This window comes from Triturus cristatus, chromosome 8 (assembly GCF_964204655.1).
Source record: "Triturus cristatus chromosome 8, aTriCri1.1, whole genome shotgun sequence".
NCBI lineage: Eukaryota > Metazoa > Chordata > Amphibia > Caudata > Salamandridae > Triturus > Triturus cristatus.
In genome coordinates, this window is record NC_140591.1 from 55,379,278 (window position 1) to 55,406,815 (window position 27,538).

The 27,538-nt window shown below is 37.6% G+C and overlaps 12 non-coding genes across 12 annotated transcripts; all 12 read right to left on the reverse strand.

The window, feature by feature from the left end:
• Positions 1-1,096: 1,096 nt before the first annotated feature.
• Positions 1,097-1,169, reverse strand: TRNAF-GAA (transfer RNA phenylalanine (anticodon GAA)). The gene has a single exon. It is a non-coding gene; the product is annotated as a tRNA-Phe (tRNA).
• Positions 1,170-2,845: 1,676 nt separating this feature from the next.
• On the reverse strand, positions 2,846-2,918 carry TRNAF-GAA (transfer RNA phenylalanine (anticodon GAA)). The gene has a single exon. It is a non-coding gene; the product is annotated as a tRNA-Phe (tRNA).
• Positions 2,919-5,760: 2,842 nt separating this feature from the next.
• TRNAF-GAA (transfer RNA phenylalanine (anticodon GAA)) lies at positions 5,761-5,833 on the reverse strand. The gene has a single exon. It is a non-coding gene; the product is annotated as a tRNA-Phe (tRNA).
• Positions 5,834-6,929: 1,096 nt separating this feature from the next.
• On the reverse strand, positions 6,930-7,002 carry TRNAF-GAA (transfer RNA phenylalanine (anticodon GAA)). The gene has a single exon. It is a non-coding gene; the product is annotated as a tRNA-Phe (tRNA).
• Positions 7,003-8,678: 1,676 nt separating this feature from the next.
• TRNAF-GAA (transfer RNA phenylalanine (anticodon GAA)) lies at positions 8,679-8,751 on the reverse strand. The gene has a single exon. It is a non-coding gene; the product is annotated as a tRNA-Phe (tRNA).
• Positions 8,752-11,595: 2,844 nt separating this feature from the next.
• On the reverse strand, positions 11,596-11,668 carry TRNAF-GAA (transfer RNA phenylalanine (anticodon GAA)). Its single transcript has one exon. It is a non-coding gene; the product is annotated as a tRNA-Phe (tRNA).
• Positions 11,669-15,091: 3,423 nt separating this feature from the next.
• TRNAF-GAA (transfer RNA phenylalanine (anticodon GAA)) lies at positions 15,092-15,164 on the reverse strand. The gene has a single exon. It is a non-coding gene; the product is annotated as a tRNA-Phe (tRNA).
• Positions 15,165-16,840: 1,676 nt separating this feature from the next.
• Positions 16,841-16,913, reverse strand: TRNAF-GAA (transfer RNA phenylalanine (anticodon GAA)). The gene has a single exon. It is a non-coding gene; the product is annotated as a tRNA-Phe (tRNA).
• A 2,842-nt stretch (positions 16,914-19,755) lies between these two features.
• On the reverse strand, positions 19,756-19,828 carry TRNAF-GAA (transfer RNA phenylalanine (anticodon GAA)). The gene has a single exon. It is a non-coding gene; the product is annotated as a tRNA-Phe (tRNA).
• Positions 19,829-20,924: 1,096 nt separating this feature from the next.
• TRNAF-GAA (transfer RNA phenylalanine (anticodon GAA)) lies at positions 20,925-20,997 on the reverse strand. Its single transcript has one exon. It is a non-coding gene; the product is annotated as a tRNA-Phe (tRNA).
• Positions 20,998-22,673: 1,676 nt separating this feature from the next.
• Positions 22,674-22,746, reverse strand: TRNAF-GAA (transfer RNA phenylalanine (anticodon GAA)). The gene has a single exon. It is a non-coding gene; the product is annotated as a tRNA-Phe (tRNA).
• A 2,844-nt stretch (positions 22,747-25,590) lies between these two features.
• TRNAF-GAA (transfer RNA phenylalanine (anticodon GAA)) lies at positions 25,591-25,663 on the reverse strand. The gene has a single exon. It is a non-coding gene; the product is annotated as a tRNA-Phe (tRNA).
• Positions 25,664-27,538: the final 1,875 nt, after the last annotated feature.

The window sequence follows — 27,538 nt, forward strand, 5'->3', positions numbered from 1 at the left end:
CTGCCAGCAGCTATAGTATTCAGCCTCTTTTTTTGAACAATCCCAGAACAGAGATGCAGAACCTGGATTTTCAATCTGAGGTTAGAGCTGTGTTTTAATGTGTCCTGCATTGTTCAGCAGCTAACTGGTGAAATGGGTGAGTAGCGTTTTTGGGATAAATGTTAGGTCGTTTTTCTTTTAAAACTCTGAGTGGACCAGCACTGTATTACACAGACGTATGTCGCCTGAGTAGGTAAGCTATGTCATCTCAATACTGACAACTTTGTTCAAGGAGAAGTGAAAGCTGATGCAGACAAGAGTTTACTTTGAAAAAAGTATAAAATGGGATAAATTCGTCATCAAAGTTGATGGCAAGAGAGGTGGAAGCAAGTTTAGAAGGAGGACAGAAAGACAACTTTTTGTTGAAGTTATCATGTTGTTGATCAGTTGATAAAATATTTTGAGAAATAAAGAAAAAAAAACTAGAGCTGATTTCAAGAAATATTTTGCAAGAATGTAGGATCCCCTCGCACTGTGCTGAAAGTCAGGATTGAATCAGGTACCTTAAGCTCTTCAGTCTAACGATCTCCCAACTGAGATATTTCAGCCAACAAGTCCCTGTGGCCTCCTGATGTATTATTAATAATTGTAGACGATACATACAGAACCTGGTCATTCTATTTTCGTTTATAGTTATGTGTTAAAGTGTCCAGTATCATTCAGCAGGTAACTTGGTCTGATGAGTGAATATCCTTTTTAGGGGACAAGGTAGGTAGAATTTTTTTTTCTAAACTCTGAATTGACTTATACTCTGAAACACAGACCTATATGGCCAGGGTGTACAAGCTATGTCATCTGACTACTGACAGTTTTGTATAAGGGGAATTGGAGGCTGATGCAGGCAAAGCTTTACTTTAAAATAAAGCAAGAAGTTGCAAATAAATGAGGCATAGTTGAATACAAGAGAGGTGGAAGCAAGTTTGAAAGGAAGACGGAAAGTAAATAATATGTTGAATTGATTGTGTTGTTGATCAGATTGATAAAAGGTTTTGATAAAGAAGAGCGTTGATTTAACTCCAAACAGCTTTTGTGACATGAAAAGCAGAAGTTGAAATTGTGCCGAAACCCGGGATTGAACCAGGGACCTTTAGATCTTCAGTCTAACGCTCTCCCAACTGAGCTATTTCGGCCTGCTGGTAGTTTGGGTCTTCATCCTTTCTTTTAAACTTCCCAAGAAAATAGATGCTCAACCTCATGCTAGAGCTATGTTTTAAGATGTCCTGTATCATTCATCACTTAACGGGTGCAATAGGTAAATAGCATTTTTCGGATCCAGGTTAGGTAGCTTTTGTTTTTTACTCTGAATGGACTAGCACCATATTACACAGAGGTATTTGGCCTGAGTAGGTAAGCTATGTCATCTGAATACTGAAATCTGTGTTCAAGGAGAAGTGGAAGCTGATGCAGACAAGAGTTTACTTTACAAAAAAGCATGAAATAGGAAACATTTGTAGTCGAAGCTGAATGCAAGAGAGGTGGAAGCAAATTTAGAAGGAGGACAGAAAGACAATTCTATGTTGAATTGATCATGTTGTCGATCAGTTGATCAAATATTTTGATAAATAAAGAAAGAAAAACTTGAGCTGATACCAAGAAATATTTTGTGAGAAGCAAGAAACCTCTCAGACTTTTCCGAAACCCAGCATTGAACAAGGGACTTTTAGATTTTCAATCTAACACTCTCCCAACTGAGCTATTTCATCCAGCTGGCCATTTTGGCTTTCTGTTGTATTTTTGATAATTGTTAAAGATAAATGCAGACCCTGGTCATTCTATCTGCATGTGCAGTTATGTGTTAAATTGTCCAATATTATTCAGCAGCTAAATTGGTCTGATGGGTGAATTTCCTTTTTAGGAGCCAAGTTAGTTAGAAGATGTTTGTAAACTATGAATGGACTTATACTCAGACACACAGACCTATATGGCGAGGGTAGGCAAACTAGGTCATCTGACTACTAACAGTTTTGTATAAGGGGAACTCGAGGCTGATGCAGGCAAAGCTTTACTTTCAATTAAAGGAAGAATTGGCAAATAAAGCAGGTAAAGTTGAATACAAGAGAGGTGGAAGCAAGTTTGACAGAAAGACAGAATGTAAAAAATATGTTGAAATGGTTGTCTTATCGATCAGCTTGATAAAAGGTTTTGATCATTATAAACAACGTCAATATGAGTTGACTCCAAATAGCATTTGTGGCATGCAAAGCAGAAGATCAAAATGTGCCAAAACCCGGGATTGAACCAGGGACCTTTAGATCTTCAGTCTACTGCTCTCCCAACTGAGCTATTTCATCCAGCTGGCAATTTTGGCTTTCTGTTGTATTTTTTATAATTGTTAAAGAAAAATGCAGAACCTGGTCACTCTATCTGCATGTGCAGTTATGTGTTAAATTGTCCAGTATTATTCAGTAGCTAAATTGGTCTGATGGGTGAATTTCCTTTTTAGGAGCCAAGTTAGTTAGATGATGTTTGTAAACTATGAATGGACTTATACTCAGAAACACAGACCTATATGGCGAGGGTCGGCAAGCTAGGTCATCTGACTACTAACAGTTTTGTATAAGGGGAACTGGAGGCTGATGCAGGCAAAGCTTTACTTTCAATTAAAGGAAGAATTGGGAAATAAAGGAGGCAAAGTTGAATACAAGAGAGGTGGAAGCAAGTTTGAAAGAAAGACAGAAAGTAAATAATATGTTGAATTAATTGTATTGTCGATTATCTTGATAAAAGGTTTTGATCATTATAAACAAAGTCAATATGAGTTGACTCAAAATAGTCTTTGTGGCATGCAAAGCAGAAGTTCAAAATGTGCCGAAACCCGGGATCGAACCAGGGACCTTTAGATCTTCAGTCTAACGCTCTCCCAACTGAGCTATTTCGGCCTGCCAGCAGCTATAGTATTCAGCCTCTTTTTTTGAACAATCCCAGAACAGAGATGCAGAACCTGGATTTTCAATCTGAGGTTAGAGCTGTGTTTTAATGTGTCCTGCATTGTTCAGCAGCTAACTGGTGAAAGGGTGAGTAGCGTTTTTGGGATAAATGTTAGGTCGTTTTTCTTTTAAAACTCTAAGTGGACCAGCACTGTATTACACAGACGTATGTCGCCTGAGTAGGTAAGCTATGTCATCTCAATACTGACAACTTTGTTCAAGGAGAAGTGAAAGCTGATGCAGACAAGAGTTTACTTTGAAAAAAGTATAAAATGGGATAAATTCGTCATCAAAGTTGATGGCAAGAGAGGTGGAAGCAAGTTTAGAAGGAGGACAGAAAGACAACTTTTTGTTGAAGTTATCATGTTGTTGATCAGTTGATAAAATATTTTGAGAAATAAAAAAAAAAACTAGAGCTGATTTCAAGAAATATTTTGCAAGAATGTAGGATCCCCTCGCACTGTGCTGAAAGTCAGGATTGAATCAGGTACCTTAAGCTCTTCAGTCTAACGATCTCCCAACTGAGATATTTCAGCCAACAAGTCCCTGTGGCCTCCTGATGTATTATTAATAATTGTAGACGATACATACAGAACCTGGTCATTCTATTTTCGTTTATAGTTATGTGTTAAAGTGTCCAGTATCATTCAGCAGGTAACTTGGTCTGATGAGTGAATATCCTTTTTAGGGGACAAGGTAGGTAGAATTTTTTTTTCTAAACTCTGAATTGACTTATACTCTGAAACACAGACCTATATGGCCAGGGTGTACAAGCTATGTCATCTGACTACTGACAGTTTTGTATAAGGGGAACTGGAGGCTGATGCAGGCAAAGCTTTACTTTAAAATAAAGCAAGAAGTTGCAAATAAATGAGGCATAGTTGAATACAAGAGAGGTGGAAGCAAGTTTGAAAGGAAGACAGAAAGTAAATAATATGTAGAATTGATTGTGTTGTTGATCAGATTGATAAAAGGTTTTGATAAAGAAGAGCGTTGATTTAACTCCAAACAGCTTTTGTGACATGAAAAGCAGAAGTTGAAATTGTGCCGAAACCCGGGATTGAACCAGGGACCTTTAGATCTTCAGTCTAACGCTCTCCCAACTGAGCTAATTCGGCCTGCTGGTAGTTTAGGTCTTCATCCTTTCTTTTAAACTTCCCAAGAAAATAGATGCTCAACCTCATGCTAGAGCTATGTTTTAAGATGTCCTGTATCATTCACCAGTTAACGGGTGCAATAGGTAAATAGCATTTTTCGGATCCAGGTTAGGTAGCTTTTGTTTTTTACTCTGAATGGACTAGCACCATATTACACAGAGGTATTTGGCCTGAGTAGGTAAGCTATGTCATCTGAATACTGAAATCTGTGTTCAAGGAGAGGTGGAAGCTGATGCAGACAAGAGTTTACTTTACAAAAAAGCATGAAATAGGAAACATTTGTAGTCGAAGCTGAATGCAAGAGAGGTGGAAGCAAATTTAGAAGGAGGACAGAAAGACAATTCTATGTTGAATTGATCATGTTGTCGATCAGTTGATCAAATATTTTGATAAATAAAGAAAGAAAAACTTGAGCTGATACCAAGAAATATTTTGTGAGAAGCAAGAAACCTCTCAGACTTTTCCGAAACCCAGCATTGAACAAGGGACTTTTAGATTTTCAATCTAACACTCTCCCAACTGAGCTATTTCATCCAGCTGGCCATTTTGGCTTTCTGTTGTATTTTTGATAATTGTTAAAGATAAATGCAGACCCTGGTCATTCTATCTGCATGTGCAGTTATGTGTTAAATTGTCCAATGTTATTCAGCAGCTAAATTGGTCTGATGGGTGAATTTCCTTTTTAGGAGCCAAGTTAGTTAGAAGATGTTTGTAAACTATGAATGGACTTATACTCAGACACACAGACCTATGTGGCGAGGGTAGGCAAACTAGGTCATCTGACTACTAACAGTTTTGTATAAGGGGAACTCGAGGCTGATGCAGGCAAAGCTTTACTTTCAATTAAAGGAAGAATTGGCAAATAAAGCAGGTAAATTTGAATACAAGAGAGGTGGAAGCAAGTTTGACAGAAAGACAGAATGTAAAAAATATGTTGAAATGGTTGTCTTTTCGATCAGCTTGATAAAAGGTTTTGATCATTATAAACAACGTCAATATGAGTTGACTCCAAATAGCATTTGTGGCATGCAAAGCATAAGTTCAAAATGTGCCTAAACCCGGGATTGAACCAGGGACCTTTAGATCTTCAGTCTACTGCTCTCCCAACTGAGCTATTTCATCCAGCTGGCAATTTTGGCTTTCTGTTGTATTTTTTATAATTGTTAAAGATAAATGCAGAACCTGGTCACTCTATCTGCATGTGCAGTTATGTGTTAAATTGTCCAGTATTATTCAGTAGCTAAATTGGTCTGATGGGTGAATTTCCTTTTTAGGAGCCAAGTTAGTTAGATGATGTTTGTAAACTATGAATGGACTTATACTCAGAAACACAGACCTATATGGCGAGGGTCGGCAAGCTAGGTCATCTGACTACTAACAGTTTTGTATAAGGGGAACTGGAGGCTGATGCAGGCAAAGCTTTACTTTCAATTAAAGGAAGAATTGGGAAATAAAGGAGGCAAAGTTGAATACAAGAGAGGTGGAAGCAAGTTTGAAAGAAAGACAGAAAGTAAATAATATGTTGAATTAATTGTATTGTCGATTATCTTGATAAAATGTTTTGATCATTATAAACAAAGTCAATATGAGTTGACTCAAAATAGTCTTTGTGGCATGCAAAGCAGAAGTTCAAAATGTGCCGAAACCCGGGATCGAACCAGGGACCTTTAGATCTTCAGTCTAACACTCTCCCAACTGAGCTATTTCGGCCTGCCAGCAGCTATAGTATTCAGCCTCTTTTTTTGAACAATCCCAGAACAGAGATGCAGAACCTGGATTTTCAATCTGAGGTTAGAGCTGTGTTTTAATGTGTCCTGCATTGTTCAGCAGCTAACTGGTGAAATGGGTGAGTAGCGTTTTTGGGATAAATGTTAGGTCGTTTTTCTTTTAAAACTCTGAGTGGACCAGCACTGTATTACACAGACGTATGTCGCCTGAGTAGGTAAGCTATGTCATCTCAATACTGACAACTTTGTTCAAGGAGAAGTGAAAGCTGATGCAGACAAGAGTTTACTTTGAAAAAAGTATAAAATGGGATAAATTCGTCATCAAAGTTGATGGCAAGAGAGGTGGAAGCAAGTTTAGAAGGAGGACAGAAAGACAACTTTTTGTTGAAGTTATCATGTTGTTGATCAGTTGATAAAATATTTTGAGAAATAAAGAAAAAAAAACTAGAGCTGATTTCAAGAAATATTTTGCAAGAATGTAGGATCCCCTCGCACTGTGCTGAAAGTCAGGATTGAATCAGGTACCTTAAGCTCTTCAGTCTAACGATCTCCCAACTGAGATATTTCAGCCAACAAGTCCCTGTGGCCTCCTGATGTATTATTAATAATTGTAGACGATACATACAGAACCTGGTCATTCTATTTTCGTTTATAGTTATGTGTTAAAGTGTCCAGTATCATTCAGCAGGTAACTTGGTCTGATGAGTGAATATCCTTTTTAGGGGACAAGGTAGGTAGAATTTTTTTTTCTAAACTCTGAATTGACTTATACTCTGAAACACAGACCTATATGGCCAGGGTGTACAAGCTATGTCATCTGACTACTGACAGTTTTGTATAAGGGGAATTGGAGGCTGATGCAGGCAAAGCTTTACTTTAAAATAAAGCAAGAAGTTGCAAATAAATGAGGCATAGTTGAATACAAGAGAGGTGGAAGCAAGTTTGAAAGGAAGACGGAAAGTAAATAATATGTTGAATTGATTGTGTTGTTGATCAGATTGATAAAAGGTTTTGATAAAGAAGAGCGTTGATTTAACTCCAAACAGCTTTTGTGACATGAAAAGCAGAAGTTGAAATTGTGCCGAAACCCGGGATTGAACCAGGGACCTTTAGATCTTCAGTCTAACGCTCTCCCAACTGAGCTATTTCGGCCTGCTGGTAGTTTGGGTCTTCATCCTTTCTTTTAAACTTCCCAAGAAAATAGATGCTCAACCTCATGCTAGAGCTATGTTTTAAGATGTCCTGTATCATTCATCACTTAACGGGTGCAATAGGTAAATAGCATTTTTCGGATCCAGGTTAGGTAGCTTTTGTTTTTTACTCTGAATGGACTAGCACCATATTACACAGAGGTATTTGGCCTGAGTAGGTAAGCTATGTCATCTGAATACTGAAATCGGTGTTCAAGGAGAAGTGGAAGCTGATGCAGACAAGAGTTTACTTTACAAAAAAGCATGAAATAGGAAACATTTGTAGTCGAAGCTGAATGCAAGAGAGGTGGAAGCAAATTTAGAAGGAGGACAGAAAGACAATTCTATGTTGAATTGATCATGTTGTCGATCAGTTGATCAAATATTTTGATAAATAAAGAAAGAAAAACTTGAGCTGATACCAAGAAATATTTTGTGAGAAGCAAGAAACCTCTCAGACTTTTCCGAAACCCAGCATTGAACAAGGGACTTTTAGATTTTCAATCTAACACTCTCCCAACTGAGCTATTTCATCCAGCTGGCCATTTTGGCTTTCTGTTGTATTTTTGATAATTGTTAAAGATAAATGCAGACCCTGGTCATTCTATCTGCATGTGCAGTTATGTGTTAAATTGTCCAATATTATTCAGCAGCTAAATTGGTCTGATGGGTGAATTTCCTTTTTAGGAGCCAAGTTAGTTAGAAGATGTTTGTAAACTATGAATGGACTTATACTCAGACACACAGACCTATATGGCGAGGGTAGGCAAACTAGGTCATCTGACTACTAACAGTTTTGTATAAGGGGAACTCGAGGCTGATGCAGGCAAAGCTTTACTTTCAATTAAAGGAAGAATTGGCAAATAAAGCAGGTAAAGTTGAATACAAGAGAGGTGGAAGCAAGTTTGACAGAAAGACAGAATGTAAAAAATATGTTGAAATGGTTGTCTTATCGATCAGCTTGATAAAAGGTTTTGATCATTATAAACAACGTCAATATGAGTTGACTCCAAATAGCATTTGTGGCATGCAAAGCAGAAGTTCAAAATGTGCCTAAACCCGGGATTGAACCAGGGACCTTTAGATCTTCAGTCTACTGCTCTCCCAACTGAGCTATTTCATCCAGCTGGCAATTTTGGCTTTCTGTTGTATTTTTTATAATTGTTAAAGAAAAATGCAGAACCTGGTCACTCTATCTGCATGTGCAGTTATGTGTTAAATTGTCCAGTATTATTCAGTAGCTAAATTGGTCTGATGGGTGAATTTCCTTTTTAGGAGCCAAGTTAGTTAGATGATGTTTGTAAACTATGAATGGACTTATACTCAGAAACACAGACCTATATGGCGAGGGTCGGCAAGCTAGGTCATCTGACTACTAACAGTTTTGTATAAGGGGAACTGGAGGCTGATGCAGGCAAAGCTTTACTTTCAATTAAAGGAAGAATTGGGAAATAAAGGAGGCAAAGTTGAATACAAGAGAGGTGGAAGCAAGTTTGAAAGAAAGACAGAAAGTAAATAATATGTTGAATTAATTGTATTGTCGATTATCTTGATAAAAGGTTTTGATCATTATAAACAAAGTCAATATGAGTTGATTCAAAATAGTCTTTGTGGCATGCAAAGCAGAAGTTCAAAATGTGCCGAAACCCGGGATCGAACCAGGGACCTTTAGATCTTCAGTCTAACGCTCTCCCAACTGAGCTATTTCGGCCTGCCAGCAGCTATAGTATTCAGCCTCTTTTTTTGAACAATCCCAGAACAGAGATGCAGAACCTGGATTTTCAATCTGAGGTTAGAGCTGTGTTTTAATGTGTCCTGCATTGTTCAGCAGCTAACTGGTGAAAGGGTGAGTAGCGTTTTTGGGATAAATGTTAGGTCGTTTTTCTTTTAAAACTCTAAGTGGACCAGCACTGTATTACACAGACGTATGTCGCCTGAGTAGGTAAGCTATGTCATCTCAATACTGACAACTTTGTTCAAGGAGAAGTGAAAGCTGATGCAGACAAGAGTTTACTTTGAAAAAAGTATAAAATGGGATAAATTCGTCATCAAAGTTGATGGCAAGAGAGGTGGAAGCAAGTTTAGAAGGAGGACAGAAAGACAAATTTTTGTTGAAGTTATCATGTTGTTGATCAGTTGATAAAATATTTTGAGAAATAAAAAAAAAAAACTAGAGCTGATTTCAAGAAATATTTTGCAAGAATGTAGGATCCCCTCGCACTGTGCTGAAAGTCAGGATTGAATCAGGTACCTTAAGCTCTTCAGTCTAACGATCTCCCAACTGAGATATTTCAGCCAACAAGTCCCTGTGGCCTCCTGATGTATTATTAATAATTGTAGACGATACATACAGAACCTGGTCATTCTATTTTCGTTTATAGTTATGTGTTAAAGTGTCCAGTATCATTCAGCAGGTAACTTGGTCTGATGAGTGAATATCCTTTTTAGGGGACAAGGTAGGTAGAATTTTTTTTTCTAAACTCTGAATTGACTTATACTCTGAAACACAGACCTATATGGCCAGGGTGTACAAGCTATGTCATCTGACTACTGACAGTTTTGTATAAGGGGAACTGGAGGCTGATGCAGGCAAAGCTTTACTTTAAAATAAAGCAAGAAGTTGCAAATAAATGAGGCATAGTTGAATACAAGAGAGGTGGAAGCAAGTTTGAAAGGAAGACAGAAAGTAAATAATATGTTGAATTGATTGTGTTGTTGATCAGATTGATAAAAGGTTTTGATAAAGAAGAGCGTTGATTTAACTCCAAACAGCTTTTGTGACATGAAAAGCAGAAGTTGAAATTGTGCCGAAACCCGGGATTGAACCAGGGACCTTTAGATCTTCAGTCTAACGCTCTCCCAACTGATCTATTTCGGCCTGCTGGTAGTTTGGGGCTTCATCCTTTTTTTTTAAACTTCACAAGAAAATAGATGCTCAACCTCATGCTAGAGCTATGTTTTAAGATGTCCTGTATCATTCACCAGTTAACGGGTGCAATAGGTAAATAGCATTTTTCGGATCCAGGTTAGGTAGCTTTTGTTTTTTACTCTGAATGGACTAGCACCATATTACACAGAGGTATTTGGCCTGAGTAGGTAAGCTATGTCATCTGAATACTGAAATCTGTGTTCAAGGAGAAGTGGAAGCTGATGCAGACAAGAGTTTACTTTACAAAAAAGCATGAAATAGGAAACATTTGTAGTCGAAGCTGAATGCAAGAGAGGTGGAAGCAAATTTAGAAGGAGGACAGAAAGACAATTCTATGTTGAATTGATCATGTTGTCGATCAGTTGATCAAATATTTTGATAAATAAAGAAAGAAAAACTTGAGCTGATACCAAGAAATATTTTGTGAGAAGCAAGAAACCTCTCAGACTTTTCCGAAACCCAGCATTGAACAAGGGACTTTTAGATTTTCAATCTAACACTCTCCCAACTGAGCTATTTCATCCAGCTGGCCATTTTGGCTTTCTGTTGTATTTTTGATAATTGTTAAAGATAAATGCAGACCCTGGTCATTCTATCTGCATGTGCAGTTATGTGTTAAATTGTCCAATATTATTCAGCAGCTAAATTGGTCTGATGGGTGAATTTCCTTTTTAGGAGCCAAGTTAGTTAGAAGATGTTTGTAAACTATGAATGGACTTATACTCAGACACACAGACCTATATGGCGAGGGTAGGCAAACTAGGTCATCTGACTACTAACAGTTTTGTATAAGGGGAACTCGAGGCTGATGCAGGCAAAGCTTTACTTTCAATTAAAGGAAGAATTGGCAAATAAAGCAGGTAAAGTTGAATACAAGAGAGGTGGAAGCAAGTTTGACAGAAAGACAGAATGTAAAAAATATGTTGAAATGGTTGTCTTATCGATCAGCTTGATAAATGGTTTTGATCATTATAAACAACGTCAATATGAGTTGACTCCAAATAGCATTTGTGGCATGCAAAGCAGAAGTTCAAAATGTGCCTAAACCCGGGATTGAACCAGGGACCTTTAGATCTTCAGTCTACTGCTCTACCAACTGAGCTATTTCATCCAGCTGGCAATTTTGGCTTTCTGTTGTATTTTTTATAATTGTTAAAGAAAAATGCAGAACCTGGTCACTCTATCTGCATGTGCAGTTATGTGTTAAATTGTCCAGTATTATTCAGTAGCTAAATTGGTCTGATGGGTGAATTTCCTTTTTAGGAGCCAAGTTAGTTAGATGATGTTTGTAAACTATGAATGGACTTATACTCAGAAACACAGACCTATATGGCGAGGGTCGGCAAGCTAGGTCATCTTACTACTAACAGTTTTGTATAAGGGGAACTGGAGGCTGATGCAGGCAAAGCTTTACTTTCAATTAAAGGAAGAATTGGGAAATAAAGGAGGCAAAGTTGAATACAAGAGAGGTGGAAGCAAGTTTGAAAGAAAGACAGAAAGTAAATAATATGTTGAATTAATTGTATTGTCGATTATCTTGATAAAAGGTTTTGATCATTATAAACAAAGTCAATATGAGTTGACTCAAAATAGTCTTTGTGGCATGCAAAGCAGAAGTTCAAAATGTGCCGAAACCCGGGATCGAACCAGGGACCTTTAGATCTTCAGTCTAACGCTCTCCCAACTGAGCTATTTCGGCCTGCCAGCAGCTATAGTATTCAGCCTCTTTTTTTGAACAATCCCAGAACAGAGATGCAGAACCTGGATTTTCAATCTGAGGTTAGAGCTGTGTTTTAATGTGTCCTGCATTGTTCAGCAGCTAACTGGTGAAAGGGTGAGTAGCGTTTTTGGGATAAATGTTAGGTCGTTTTTCTTTTAAAACTCTAAGTGGACCAGCACTGTATTACACAGACGTATGTCGCCTGAGTAGGTAAGCTATGTCATCTCAATACTGACAACTTTGTTCAAGGAGAAGTGAAAGCTGATGCAGACAAGAGTTTACTTTGAAAAAAGTATAAAATGGGATAAATTTGTCATCAAAGTTGATGGCAAGAGAGGTGGAAGCAAGTTTAGAAGGAGGACAGAAAGACAACTTTTTGTTGAAGTTATCATGTTGTTGATCAGTTGATAAAATATTTTGAGAAATAAAAAAAAAAACTAGAGCTGATTTCAAGAAATATTTTGCAAGAATGTAGGATCCCCTCGCACTGTGCTGAAAGTCAGGATTGAATCAGGTACCTTAAGCTCTTCAGTCTAACGATCTCCCAACTGAGATATTTCAGCCAACAAGTCCCTGTGGCCTCCTGATGTATTATTAATAATTGTAGACGATACATACAGAACCTGGTCATTCTATTTTCGTTTATAGTTATGTGTTAAAGTGTCCAGTATCATTCAGCAGGTAACTTGGTCTGATGAGTGAATATCATTTTTAGGGGACAAGGTAGGTAGAATTTTTTTTTCCTAAACTCTGAATTGACTTATACTCTGAAACACAGACCTATATGGCCAGGGTGTACAAGCTATGTCATCTGACTACTGACAGTTTTGTATAAGGGGAATTGAAAGGTTGATGCAGGCAAAGCTTTACTTTAAAATAAAGCAAGAAGTTGCAAATAAATGAGGCATAGTTGAATACAAGAGAGGTGGAAGCAAGTTTGAAAGGAAGACAGAAAGTAAATAATATGTTGAATTGATTGTGTTGTTGATCAGATTGATAAAAGGTTTTGATAAAGAAGAGCGTTGATTTAACTCCAAACAGCTTTTGTGACATGAAAAGCAGAAGTTGAAATTGTGCCAAAACCCGGGATTGAACCAGGGACCTTTAGATCTTCAGTCTAACACTCTCCCAACTGAGCTATTTCGGCCTGCTGGTAGTTTGGGTCTTCATCCTTTCTTTTAAACTTCCCAAGAAAATAGATGCTCAACCTCATGCTAGAGCTATGTTTTAAGATGTCCTGTATCATTCATCAGTTAACGGGTGCAATAGGTAAATAGCATTTTTTGGATCCAGGTTAGGTAGCTTTTGTTTTTTACTCTGAATGGACTAGCACCATATTACACAGAGGTATTTGGCCTGAGTAGGTAAGCTATGTCATCTGAATACTGAAATCTGTGTTCAAGGAGAAGTGGAAGCTGATGCAGACAAGAGTTTACTTTACAAAAAAGCATGAAATAGGAAACATTTGTAGTCGAAGCTGAATGCAAGAGAGGTGGAAGCAAATTTAGAAGGAGGACAGAAAGACAATTCTATGTTGAATTGATCATGTTGTCGATCAGTTGATCAAATATTTTGATAAATAAAGAAAGAAAAACTTGAGCTGATACCAAGAAATATTTTGTGAGAAGCAAGAAACCTCTCAGACTTTTCCGAAACCCAGCATTGAACAAGGGACTTTTAGATTTTCAATCTAACACTCTCCCAACTGAGCTATTTCATCCAGCTGGCCATTTTGGCTTTCTGTTGTATTTTTGATAATTGTTAAAGATAAATGCAGACCCTGGTCATTCTATCTGCATGTGCAGTTATGTGTTAAATTGTCCAATATTATTCAGCAGCTAAATTGGTCTGATGGGTGAATTTCCTTTTTAGGAGCCAAGTTAGTTAGAAGATGTTTGTAAACTATGAATGGACTTATACTCAGAGACACAGACCTATATGGCGAGGGTAGGCAAACTAGGTCATCTGACTACTAACAGTTTTGTATAAGGGGAACTCGAGGCTGATGCAGGCAAAGCTTTACTTTCAATTAAAGGAAGAATTGGCAAATAAAGCAGGTAAAGTTGAATACAAGAGAGGTGGAAGCAAGTTTGACAGAAAGAGAGAATGTAAAAAATATGTTGAAATGGTTGTCTTTTCGATCAGCTTGATAAAAGGTTTTGATCATTATAAACAACGTCAATATGAGTTGACTCCAAATAGCATTTGTGGCATGCAAAGCAGAAGTTCAAAATGTGCCTAAACCCGGGATTGAACCAGGGACCTTTAGATCTTCAGTCTAACGCTCTCCCAACTGAGCTATTTCGGCCTGCCAGCAGCTATAGTATTCAGCCTCTTTTTTTGAACAATCCCAGAACAGAGATGCAGAACCTGGATTTTCAATCTGAGGTTAGAGCTGTGTTTTAATGTGTCCTGCATTGTTCAGCAGCTATCTGTTGAAAGGGTGAGTAGCGTTTTTGGGATAAATGTTAGGTCGTTTTTCTTTTAAAACTCTAAGTGGACCAGCACTGTATTACACAGACGTATGTCGCCTGAGTAGGTAAGCTATGTCATCTCAATACTGACAACTTTGTTCAAGGAGAAGTGAAAGCTGATGCAGACAAGAGTTTACTTTGAAAAAAGTATAAAATGGGATAAATTTGTCATCAAAGTTGATGGCAAGAGAGGTGGAAGCAAGTTTAGAAGGAGGACAGAAAGACAACTTTTTGTTGAAGTTATCATGTTGTTGATCAGTTGATAAAATATTTTGAGAAATAAAAAAAAAAACTAGAGCTGATTTCAAGAAATATTTTGCAAGAATGTAGGATCCCCTCGCACTGTGCTGAAAGTCAGGATTGAATCAGGTACCTTAAGCTCTTCAGTCTAACGATCTCCCAACTGAGATATTTCAGCCAACAAGTCCCTGTGGCCTCCTGATGTATTATTAATAATTGTAGACGATACATACAGAACCTGGTCATTCTATTTTCGTTTATAGTTATGTGTTAAAGTGTCCAGTATCATTCAGCAGGTAACTTGGTCTGATGAGTGAATATCCTTTTTAGGGGACAAGGTAGGTAGAATTTTTTTTTCCTAAACTCTGAATTGACTTATACTCTGAAACACAGACCTATATGGCCAGGGTGTACAAGCTATGTCATCTGACTACTGACAGTTTTGTATAAGGGGAATTGGAGGCTGATGCAGGCAAAGCTTTACTTTAAAATAAAGCAAGAAGTTGCAAATAAATGAGGCATAGTTGAATACAAGAGAGGTGGAAGCAAGTTTGAAAGGAAGACAGAAAGTAAATAATATGTTGAATTGATTGTGTTGTTGATCAGATTGATAAAAGGTTTTGATAAAGAAGAGCGTTGATTTAACTCCAAACAGCTTTTGTGACATGAAAAGCAGAAGTTGAAATTGTGCCAAAACCCGGGATTGAACCAGGGACCTTTAGATCTTCAGTCTAACGCTCTCCCAACTGAGCTATTTCGGCCTGCTGGTAGTTTGGGTCTTCATCCTTTCTTTTAAACTTCCCAAGAAAATAGATGCTCAACCTCATGCTAGAGCTATGTTTTAAGATGTCCTGTATCATTCATCAGTTAACGGGTGCAATAGGTAAATAGCATTTTTCGGATCCAGGTTAGGTAGCTTTTGTTTTTTACTCTGAATGGACTAGCACCATATTACACAGAGGTATTTGGCCTGAGTAGGTAAGCTATGTCATCTGAATACTGAAATCTGTGTTCAAGGAGAAGTGGAAGCTGATGCAGACAAGAGTTTACTTTACAAAAAAGCATGAAATAGGAAACATTTGTAGTCGAAGCTGAATGCAAGAGAGGTGGAAGCAAATTTAGAAGGAGGACAGAAAGACAATTCTATGTTGAATTGATCATGTTGTCGATCAGTTGATCAAATATTTTGATAAATAAAGAAAGAAAAACTTGAGCTGATACCAAGAAATATTTTGTGAGAAGCAAGAAACCTCTCAGACTTTTCCGAAACCCAGCATTGAACAAGGGACTTTTAGATTTTCAATCTAACACTCTCCCAACTGAGCTATTTCATCCAGCTGGCCATTTTGGCTTTCTGTTGTATTTTTGATAATTGTTAAAGATAAATGCAGACCCTGGTCATTCTATCTGCATGTGCAGTTATGTGTTAAATTGTCCAATATTATTCAGCAGCTAAATTGGTCTGATGGGTGAATTTCCTTTTTAGGAGCCAAGTTAGTTAGAAGATGTTTGTAAACTATGAATGGACTTATACTCAGAGACACAGACCTATATGGCGAGGGTAGGCAAACTAGGTCATCTGACTACTAACAGTTTTGTATAAGGGGAACTCGAGGCTGATGCAGGCAAAGCTTTACTTTCAATTAAAGGAAGAATTGGCAAATAAAGCAGGTAAAGTTGAATACAAGAGAGGTGGAAGCAAGTTTGACAGAAAGAGAGAATGTAAAAAATATGTTGAAATGGTTGTCTTTTCGATCAGCTTGATAAAAGGTTTTGATCATTATAAACAACGTCAATATGAGTTGACTCCAAATAGCATTTGTGGCATGCAAAGCAGAAGTTCAAAATGTGCCTAAACCCGGGATTGAACCAGGGACCTTTAGATCTTCAGTCTACTGCTCTCCCAACTGAGCTATTTCATCCAGCTGGCAATTTTGGCTTTCTGTTGTATTTTTTATAATTGTTAAAGAAAAATGCAGAACCTGGTCACTCTATCTGCATGTGCAGTTATGTGTTAAATTGTCCAGTATTATTCAGTAGCTAAATTGGTCTGATGGGTGAATTTCCTTTTTAGGAGCCAAGTTAGTTAGATGATGTTTGTAAACTATGAATGGACTTATACTCAGAAACACAGACCTATATGGCGAGGGTCGGCAAGCTAGGTCATCTGACTACTAACAGTTTTGTATAAGGGGAACTGGAGGCTGATGCAGGCAAAGCTTTACTTTCAATTAAAGGAAGAATTGGGAAATAAAGGAGGCAAAGTTGAATACAAGAGAGGTGGAAGCAAGTTTGAAAGAAAGACAGAAAGTAAATAATATGTTGAATTAATTGTATTGTCGATTATCTTGATAAAAGGTTTTGATCATTATAAACAAAGTCAATATGAGTTGACTCAAAATAGTCTTTGTGGCATGCAAAGCAGAAGTTCAAAATGTGCCGAAACCCGGGATCGAACCAGGGACCTTTAGATCTTCAGTCTAACGCTCTCCCAACTGAGCTATTTCGGCCTGCCAGCAGCTATAGTATTCAGCCTCTTTTTTTGAACAATCCCAGAACAGAGATGCAGAACCTGGATTTTCAATCTGAGGTTAGAGCTGTGTTTTAATGTGTCCTGCATTGTTCAGCAGCTAACTGGTGAAAGGGTGAGTAGCGTTTTTGGGATAAATGTTAGGTCGTTTTTCTTTTAAAACTCTAAGTGGACCAGCACTGTATTACACAGACGTATGTCGCCTGAGTAGGTAAGCTATGTCATCTCAATACTGACAACTTTGTTCAAGGAGAAGTGAAAGCTGATGCAGACAAGAGTTTACTTTGAAAAAAGTATAAAATGGGATAAATTTGTCATCAAAGTTGATGGCAAGAGAGGTGGAAGCAAGTTTAGAAGGAGGACAGAAAGACAACTTTTTGTTGAAGTTATCATGTTGTTGATCAGTTGATAAAATATTTTGAGAAATAAAAAAAAAAACTAGAGCTGATTTCAAGAAATATTTTGCAAGAATGTAGGATCCCCTCGCACTGTGCTGAAAGTCAGGATTGAATCAGGTACCTTAAGCTCTTCAGTCTAACGATCTCCCAACTGAGATATTTCAGCCAACAAGTCCCTGTGGCCTCCTGATGTATTATTAATAATTGTAGACGATACATACAGAACCTGGTCATTCTATTTTCGTTTATAGTTATGTGTTAAAGTGTCCAGTATCATTCAGCAGGTAACTTGGTCTGATGAGTGAATATCCTTTTTAGGGGACAAGGTAGGTAGAATTTTTTTTTCTAAACTCTGAATTGACTTATACTCTGAAACACAGACCTATATGGCCAGGGTGTACAAGCTATGTCATCTGACTACTGACAGTTTTGTATAAGGGGAACTGGAGGCTGATGCAGGCAAAGCTTTACTTTAAAATAAAGCAAGAAGTTGCAAATAAATGAGGCATAGTTGAATACAAGAGAGGTGGAAGCAAGTTTGAAAGGAAGACAGAAAGTAAATAATATGTAGAATTGATTGTGTTGTTGATCAGATTGATAAAAGGTTTTGATAAAGAAGAGCGTTGATTTAACTCCAAACAGCTTTTGTGACATGAAAAGCAGAAGTTGAAATTGTGCCGAAACCCGGGATTGAACCAGGGACCTTTAGATCTTCAGTCTAACGCTCTCCCAACTGAGCTAATTCGGCCTGCTGGTAGTTTAGGTCTTCATCCTTTCTTTTAAACTTCCCAAGAAAATAGATGCTCAACCTCATGCTAGAGCTATGTTTTAAGATGTCCTGTATCATTCACCAGTTAACGGGTGCAATAGGTAAATAGCATTTTTCGGATCCAGGTTAGGTAGCTTTTGTTTTTTACTCTGAATGGACTAGCACCATATTACACAGAGGTATTTGGCCTGAGTAGGTAAGCTATGTCATCTGAATACTGAAATCTGTGTTCAAGGAGAGGTGGAAGCTGATGCAGACAAGAGTTTACTTTACAAAAAAGCATGAAATAGGAAACATTTGTAGTCGAAGCTGAATGCAAGAGAGGTGGAAGCAAATTTAGAAGGAGGACAGAAAGACAATTCTATGTTGAATTGATCATGTTGTCGATCAGTTGATCAAATATTTTGATAAATAAAGAAAGAAAAACTTGAGCTGATACCAAGAAATATTTTGTGAGAAGCAAGAAACCTCTCAGACTTTTCCGAAACCCAGCATTGAACAAGGGACTTTTAGATTTTCAATCTAACACTCTCCCAACTGAGCTATTTCATCCAGCTGGCCATTTTGGCTTTCTGTTGTATTTTTGATAATTGTTAAAGATAAATGCAGACCCTGGTCATTCTATCTGCATGTGCAGTTATGTGTTAAATTGTCCAATGTTATTCAGCAGCTAAATTGGTCTGATGGGTGAATTTCCTTTTTAGGAGCCAAGTTAGTTAGAAGATGTTTGTAAACTATGAATGGACTTATACTCAGACACACAGACCTATGTGGCGAGGGTAGGCAAACTAGGTCATCTGACTACTAACAGTTTTGTATAAGGGGAACTCGAGGCTGATGCAGGCAAAGCTTTACTTTCAATTAAAGGAAGAATTGGCAAATAAAGCAGGTAAATTTGAATACAAGAGAGGTGGAAGCAAGTTTGACAGAAAGACAGAATGTAAAAAATATGTTGAAATGGTTGTCTTTTCGATCAGCTTGATAAAAGGTTTTGATCATTATAAACAACGTCAATATGAGTTGACTCCAAATAGCATTTGTGGCATGCAAAGCATAAGTTCAAAATGTGCCTAAACCCGGGATTGAACCAGGGACCTTTAGATCTTCAGTCTACTGCTCTCCCAACTGAGCTATTTCATCCAGCTGGCAATTTTGGCTTTCTGTTGTATTTTTTATAATTGTTAAAGATAAATGCAGAACCTGGTCACTCTATCTGCATGTGCAGTTATGTGTTAAATTGTCCAGTATTATTCAGTAGCTAAATTGGTCTGATGGGTGAATTTCCTTTTTAGGAGCCAAGTTAGTTAGATGATGTTTGTAAACTATGAATGGACTTATACTCAGAAACACAGACCTATATGGCGAGGGTCGGCAAGCTAGGTCATCTGACTACTAACAGTTTTGTATAAGGGGAACTGGAGGCTGATGCAGGCAAAGCTTTACTTTCAATTAAAGGAAGAATTGGGAAATAAAGGAGGCAAAGTTGAATACAAGAGAGGTGGAAGCAAGTTTGAAAGAAAGACAGAAAGTAAATAATATGTTGAATTAATTGTATTGTCGATTATCTTGATAAAATGTTTTGATCATTATAAACAAAGTCAATATGAGTTGACTCAAAATAGTCTTTGTGGCATGCAAAGCAGAAGTTCAAAATGTGCCGAAACCCGGGATCGAACCAGGGACCTTTAGATCTTCAGTCTAACACTCTCCCAACTGAGCTATTTCGGCCTGCCAGCAGCTATAGTATTCAGCCTCTTTTTTTGAACAATCCCAGAACAGAGATGCAGAACCTGGATTTTCAATCTGAGGTTAGAGCTGTGTTTTAATGTGTCCTGCATTGTTCAGCAGCTAACTGGTGAAATGGGTGAGTAGCGTTTTTGGGATAAATGTTAGGTCGTTTTTCTTTTAAAACTCTGAGTGGACCAGCACTGTATTACACAGACGTATGTCGCCTGAGTAGGTAAGCTATGTCATCTCAATACTGACAACTTTGTTCAAGGAGAAGTGAAAGCTGATGCAGACAAGAGTTTACTTTGAAAAAAGTATAAAATGGGATAAATTCGTCATCAAAGTTGATGGCAAGAGAGGTGGAAGCAAGTTTAGAAGGAGGACAGAAAGACAACTTTTTGTTGAAGTTATCATGTTGTTGATCAGTTGATAAAATATTTTGAGAAATAAAGAAAAAAAAACTAGAGCTGATTTCAAGAAATATTTTGCAAGAATGTAGGATCCCCTCGCACTGTGCTGAAAGTCAGGATTGAATCAGGTACCTTAAGCTCTTCAGTCTAACGATCTCCCAACTGAGATATTTCAGCCAACAAGTCCCTGTGGCCTCCTGATGTATTATTAATAATTGTAGACGATACATACAGAACCTGGTCATTCTATTTTCGTTTATAGTTATGTGTTAAAGTGTCCAGTATCATTCAGCAGGTAACTTGGTCTGATGAGTGAATATCCTTTTTAGGGGACAAGGTAGGTAGAATTTTTTTTTCTAAACTCTGAATTGACTTATACTCTGAAACACAGACCTATATGGCCAGGGTGTACAAGCTATGTCATCTGACTACTGACAGTTTTGTATAAGGGGAATTGGAGGCTGATGCAGGCAAAGCTTTACTTTAAAATAAAGCAAGAAGTTGCAAATAAATGAGGCATAGTTGAATACAAGAGAGGTGGAAGCAAGTTTGAAAGGAAGACGGAAAGTAAATAATATGTTGAATTGATTGTGTTGTTGATCAGATTGATAAAAGGTTTTGATAAAGAAGAGCGTTGATTTAACTCCAAACAGCTTTTGTGACATGAAAAGCAGAAGTTGAAATTGTGCCGAAACCCGGGATTGAACCAGGGACCTTTAGATCTTCAGTCTAACGCTCTCCCAACTGAGCTATTTCGGCCTGCTGGTAGTTTGGGTCTTCATCCTTTCTTTTAAACTTCCCAAGAAAATAGATGCTCAACCTCATGCTAGAGCTATGTTTTAAGATGTCCTGTATCATTCATCACTTAACGGGTGCAATAGGTAAATAGCATTTTTCGGATCCAGGTTAGGTAGCTTTTGTTTTTTACTCTGAATGGACTAGCACCATATTACACAGAGGTATTTGGCCTGAGTAGGTAAGCTATGTCATCTGAATACTGAAATCGGTGTTCAAGGAGAAGTGGAAGCTGATGCAGACAAGAGTTTACTTTACAAAAAAGCATGAAATAGGAAACATTTGTAGTCGAAGCTGAATGCAAGAGAGGTGGAAGCAAATTTAGAAGGAGGACAGAAAGACAATTCTATGTTGAATTGATCATGTTGTCGATCAGTTGATCAAATATTTTGATAAATAAAGAAAGAAAAACTTGAGCTGATACCAAGAAATATTTTGTGAGAAGCAAGAAACCTCTCAGACTTTTCCGAAACCCAGCATTGAACAAGGGACTTTTAGATTTTCAATCTAACACTCTCCCAACTGAGCTATTTCATCCAGCTGGCCATTTTGGCTTTCTGTTGTATTTTTGATAATTGTTAAAGATAAATGCAGACCCTGGTCATTCTATCTGCATGTGCAGTTATGTGTTAAATTGTCCAATATTATTCAGCAGCTAAATTGGTCTGATGGGTGAATTTCCTTTTTAGGAGCCAAGTTAGTTAGAAGATGTTTGTAAACTATGAATGGACTTATACTCAGACACACAGACCTATATGGCGAGGGTAGGCAAACTAGGTCATCTGACTACTAACAGTTTTGTATAAGGGGAACTCGAGGCTGATGCAGGCAAAGCTTTACTTTCAATTAAAGGAAGAATTGGCAAATAAAGCAGGTAAAGTTGAATACAAGAGAGGTGGAAGCAAGTTTGACAGAAAGACAGAATGTAAAAAATATGTTGAAATGGTTGTCTTATCGATCAGCTTGATAAAAGGTTTTGATCATTATAAACAACGTCAATATGAGTTGACTCCAAATAGCATTTGTGGCATGCAAAGCAGAAGTTCAAAATGTGCCTAAACCCGGGATTGAACCAGGGACCTTTAGATCTTCAGTCTACTGCTCTCCCAACTGAGCTATTTCATCCAGCTGGCAATTTTGGCTTTCTGTTGTATTTTTTATAATTGTTAAAGAAAAATGCAGAACCTGGTCACTCTATCTGCATGTGCAGTTATGTGTTAAATTGTCCAGTATTATTCAGTAGCTAAATTGGTCTGATGGGTGAATTTCCTTTTTAGGAGCCAAGTTAGTTAGATGATGTTTGTAAACTATGAATGGACTTATACTCAGAAACACAGACCTATATGGCGAGGGTCGGCAAGCTAGGTCATCTGACTACTAACAGTTTTGTATAAGGGGAACTGGAGGCTGATGCAGGCAAAGCTTTACTTTCAATTAAAGGAAGAATTGGGAAATAAAGGAGGCAAAGTTGAATACAAGAGAGGTGGAAGCAAGTTTGAAAGAAAGACAGAAAGTAAATAATATGTTGAATTAATTGTATTGTCGATTATCTTGATAAAAGGTTTTGATCATTATAAACAAAGTCAATATGAGTTGATTCAAAATAGTCTTTGTGGCATGCAAAGCAGAAGTTCAAAATGTGCCGAAACCCGGGATCGAACCAGGGACCTTTAGATCTTCAGTCTAACGCTCTCCCAACTGAGCTATTTCGGCCTGCCAGCAGCTATAGTATTCAGCCTCTTTTTTTGAACAATCCCAGAACAGAGATGCAGAACCTGGATTTTCAATCTGAGGTTAGAGCTGTGTTTTAATGTGTCCTGCATTGTTCAGCAGCTAACTGGTGAAAGGGTGAGTAGCGTTTTTGGGATAAATGTTAGGTCGTTTTTCTTTTAAAACTCTAAGTGGACCAGCACTGTATTACACAGACGTATGTCGCCTGAGTAGGTAAGCTATGTCATCTCAATACTGACAACTTTGTTCAAGGAGAAGTGAAAGCTGATGCAGACAAGAGTTTACTTTGAAAAAAGTATAAAATGGGATAAATTCGTCATCAAAGTTGATGGCAAGAGAGGTGGAAGCAAGTTTAGAAGGAGGACAGAAAGACAAATTTTTGTTGAAGTTATCATGTTGTTGATCAGTTGATAAAATATTTTGAGAAATAAAAAAAAAAAACTAGAGCTGATTTCAAGAAATATTTTGCAAGAATGTAGGATCCCCTCGCACTGTGCTGAAAGTCAGGATTGAATCAGGTACCTTAAGCTCTTCAGTCTAACGATCTCCCAACTGAGATATTTCAGCCAACAAGTCCCTGTGGCCTCCTGATGTATTATTAATAATTGTAGACGATACATACAGAACCTGGTCATTCTATTTTCGTTTATAGTTATGTGTTAAAGTGTCCAGTATCATTCAGCAGGTAACTTGGTCTGATGAGTGAATATCCTTTTTAGGGGACAAGGTAGGTAGAATTTTTTTTTCTAAACTCTGAATTGACTTATACTCTGAAACACAGACCTATATGGCCAGGGTGTACAAGCTATGTCATCTGACTACTGACAGTTTTGTATAAGGGGAACTGGAGGCTGATGCAGGCAAAGCTTTACTTTAAAATAAAGCAAGAAGTTGCAAATAAATGAGGCATAGTTGAATACAAGAGAGGTGGAAGCAAGTTTGAAAGGAAGACAGAAAGTAAATAATATGTTGAATTGATTGTGTTGTTGATCAGATTGATAAAAGGTTTTGATAAAGAAGAGCGTTGATTTAACTCCAAACAGCTTTTGTGACATGAAAAGCAGAAGTTGAAATTGTGCCGAAACCCGGGATTGAACCAGGGACCTTTAGATCTTCAGTCTAACGCTCTCCCAACTGATCTATTTCGGCCTGCTGGTAGTTTGGGGCTTCATCCTTTTTTTTTAAACTTCACAAGAAAATAGATGCTCAACCTCATGCTAGAGCTATGTTTTAAGATGTCCTGTATCATTCACCAGTTAACGGGTGCAATAGGTAAATAGCATTTTTCGGATCCAGGTTAGGTAGCTTTTGTTTTTTACTCTGAATGGACTAGCACCATATTACACAGAGGTATTTGGCCTGAGTAGGTAAGCTATGTCATCTGAATACTGAAATCTGTGTTCAAGGAGAAGTGGAAGCTGATGCAGACAAGAGTTTACTTTACAAAAAAGCATGAAATAGGAAACATTTGTAGTCGAAGCTGAATGCAAGAGAGGTGGAAGCAAATTTAGAAGGAGGACAGAAAGACAATTCTATGTTGAATTGATCATGTTGTCGATCAGTTGATCAAATATTTTGATAAATAAAGAAAGAAAAACTTGAGCTGATACCAAGAAATATTTTGTGAGAAGCAAGAAACCTCTCAGACTTTTCCGAAACCCAGCATTGAACAAGGGACTTTTAGATTTTCAATCTAACACTCTCCCAACTGAGCTATTTCATCCAGCTGGCCATTTTGGCTTTCTGTTGTATTTTTGATAATTGTTAAAGATAAATGCAGACCCTGGTCATTCTATCTGCATGTGCAGTTATGTGTTAAATTGTCCAATATTATTCAGCAGCTAAATTGGTCTGATGGGTGAATTTCCTTTTTAGGAGCCAAGTTAGTTAGAAGATGTTTGTAAACTATGAATGGACTTATACTCAGACACACAGACCTATATGGCGAGGGTAGGCAAACTAGGTCATCTGACTACTAACAGTTTTGTATAAGGGGAACTCGAGGCTGATGCAGGCAAAGCTTTACTTTCAATTAAAGGAAGAATTGGCAAATAAAGCAGGTAAAGTTGAATACAAGAGAGGTGGAAGCAAGTTTGACAGAAAGACAGAATGTAAAAAATATGTTGAAATGGTTGTCTTATCGATCAGCTTGATAAATGGTTTTGATCATTATAAACAACGTCAATATGAGTTGACTCCAAATAGCATTTGTGGCATGCAAAGCAGAAGTTCAAAATGTGCCTAAACCCGGGATTGAACCAGGGACCTTTAGATCTTCAGTCTACTGCTCTACCAACTGAGCTATTTCATCCAGCTGGCAATTTTGGCTTTCTGTTGTATTTTTTATAATTGTTAAAGAAAAATGCAGAACCTGGTCACTCTATCTGCATGTGCAGTTATGTGTTAAATTGTCCAGTATTATTCAGTAGCTAAATTGGTCTGATGGGTGAATTTCCTTTTTAGGAGCCAAGTTAGTTAGATGATGTTTGTAAACTATGAATGGACTTATACTCAGAAACACAGACCTATATGGCGAGGGTCGGCAAGCTAGGTCATCTTACTACTAACAGTTTTGTATAAGGGGAACTGGAGGCTGATGCAGGCAAAGCTTTACTTTCAATTAAAGGAAGAATTGGGAAATAAAGGAGGCAAAGTTGAATACAAGAGAGGTGGAAGCAAGTTTGAAAGAAAGACAGAAAGTAAATAATATGTTGAATTAATTGTATTGTCGATTATCTTGATAAAAGGTTTTGATCATTATAAACAAAGTCAATATGAGTTGACTCAAAATAGTCTTTGTGGCATGCAAAGCAGAAGTTCAAAATGTGCCGAAACCCGGGATCGAACCAGGGACCTTTAGATCTTCAGTCTAACGCTCTCCCAACTGAGCTATTTCGGCCTGCCAGCAGCTATAGTATTCAGCCTCTTTTTTTGAACAATCCCAGAACAGAGATGCAGAACCTGGATTTTCAATCTGAGGTTAGAGCTGTGTTTTAATGTGTCCTGCATTGTTCAGCAGCTAACTGGTGAAAGGGTGAGTAGCGTTTTTGGGATAAATGTTAGGTCGTTTTTCTTTTAAAACTCTAAGTGGACCAGCACTGTATTACACAGACGTATGTCGCCTGAGTAGGTAAGCTATGTCATCTCAATACTGACAACTTTGTTCAAGGAGAAGTGAAAGCTGATGCAGACAAGAGTTTACTTTGAAAAAAGTATAAAATGGGATAAATTTGTCATCAAAGTTGATGGCAAGAGAGGTGGAAGCAAGTTTAGAAGGAGGACAGAAAGACAACTTTTTGTTGAAGTTATCATGTTGTTGATCAGTTGATAAAATATTTTGAGAAATAAAAAAAAAAACTAGAGCTGATTTCAAGAAATATTTTGCAAGAATGTAGGATCCCCTCGCACTGTGCTGAAAGTCAGGATTGAATCAGGTACCTTAAGCTCTTCAGTCTAACGATCTCCCAACTGAGATATTTCAGCCAACAAGTCCCTGTGGCCTCCTGATGTATTATTAATAATTGTAGACGATACATACAGAACCTGGTCATTCTATTTTCGTTTATAGTTATGTGTTAAAGTGTCCAGTATCATTCAGCAGGTAACTTGGTCTGATGAGTGAATATCATTTTTAGGGGACAAGGTAGGTAGAATTTTTTTTTCCTAAACTCTGAATTGACTTATACTCTGAAACACAGACCTATATGGCCAGGGTGTACAAGCTATGTCATCTGACTACTGACAGTTTTGTATAAGGGGAATTGAAAGGTTGATGCAGGCAAAGCTTTACTTTAAAATAAAGCAAGAAGTTGCAAATAAATGAGGCATAGTTGAATACAAGAGAGGTGGAAGCAAGTTTGAAAGGAAGACAGAAAGTAAATAATATGTTGAATTGATTGTGTTGTTGATCAGATTGATAAAAGGTTTTGATAAAGAAGAGCGTTGATTTAACTCCAAACAGCTTTTGTGACATGAAAAGCAGAAGTTGAAATTGTGCCAAAACCCGGGATTGAACCAGGGACCTTTAGATCTTCAGTCTAACACTCTCCCAACTGAGCTATTTCGGCCTGCTGGTAGTTTGGGTCTTCATCCTTTCTTTTAAACTTCCCAAGAAAATAGATGCTCAACCTCATGCTAGAGCTATGTTTTAAGATGTCCTGTATCATTCATCAGTTAACGGGTGCAATAGGTAAATAGCATTTTTTGGATCCAGGTTAGGTAGCTTTTGTTTTTTACTCTGAATGGACTAGCACCATATTACACAGAGGTATTTGGCCTGAGTAGGTAAGCTATGTCATCTGAATACTGAAATCTGTGTTCAAGGAGAAGTGGAAGCTGATGCAGACAAGAGTTTACTTTACAAAAAAGCATGAAATAGGAAACATTTGTAGTCGAAGCTGAATGCAAGAGAGGTGGAAGCAAATTTAGAAGGAGGACAGAAAGACAATTCTATGTTGAATTGATCATGTTGTCGATCAGTTGATCAAATATTTTGATAAATAAAGAAAGAAAAACTTGAGCTGATACCAAGAAATATTTTGTGAGAAGCAAGAAACCTCTCAGACTTTTCCGAAACCCAGCATTGAACAAGGGACTTTTAGATTTTCAATCTAACACTCTCCCAACTGAGCTATTTCATCCAGCTGGCCATTTTGGCTTTCTGTTGTATTTTTGATAATTGTTAAAGATAAATGCAGACCCTGGTCATTCTATCTGCATGTGCAGTTATGTGTTAAATTGTCCAATATTATTCAGCAGCTAAATTGGTCTGATG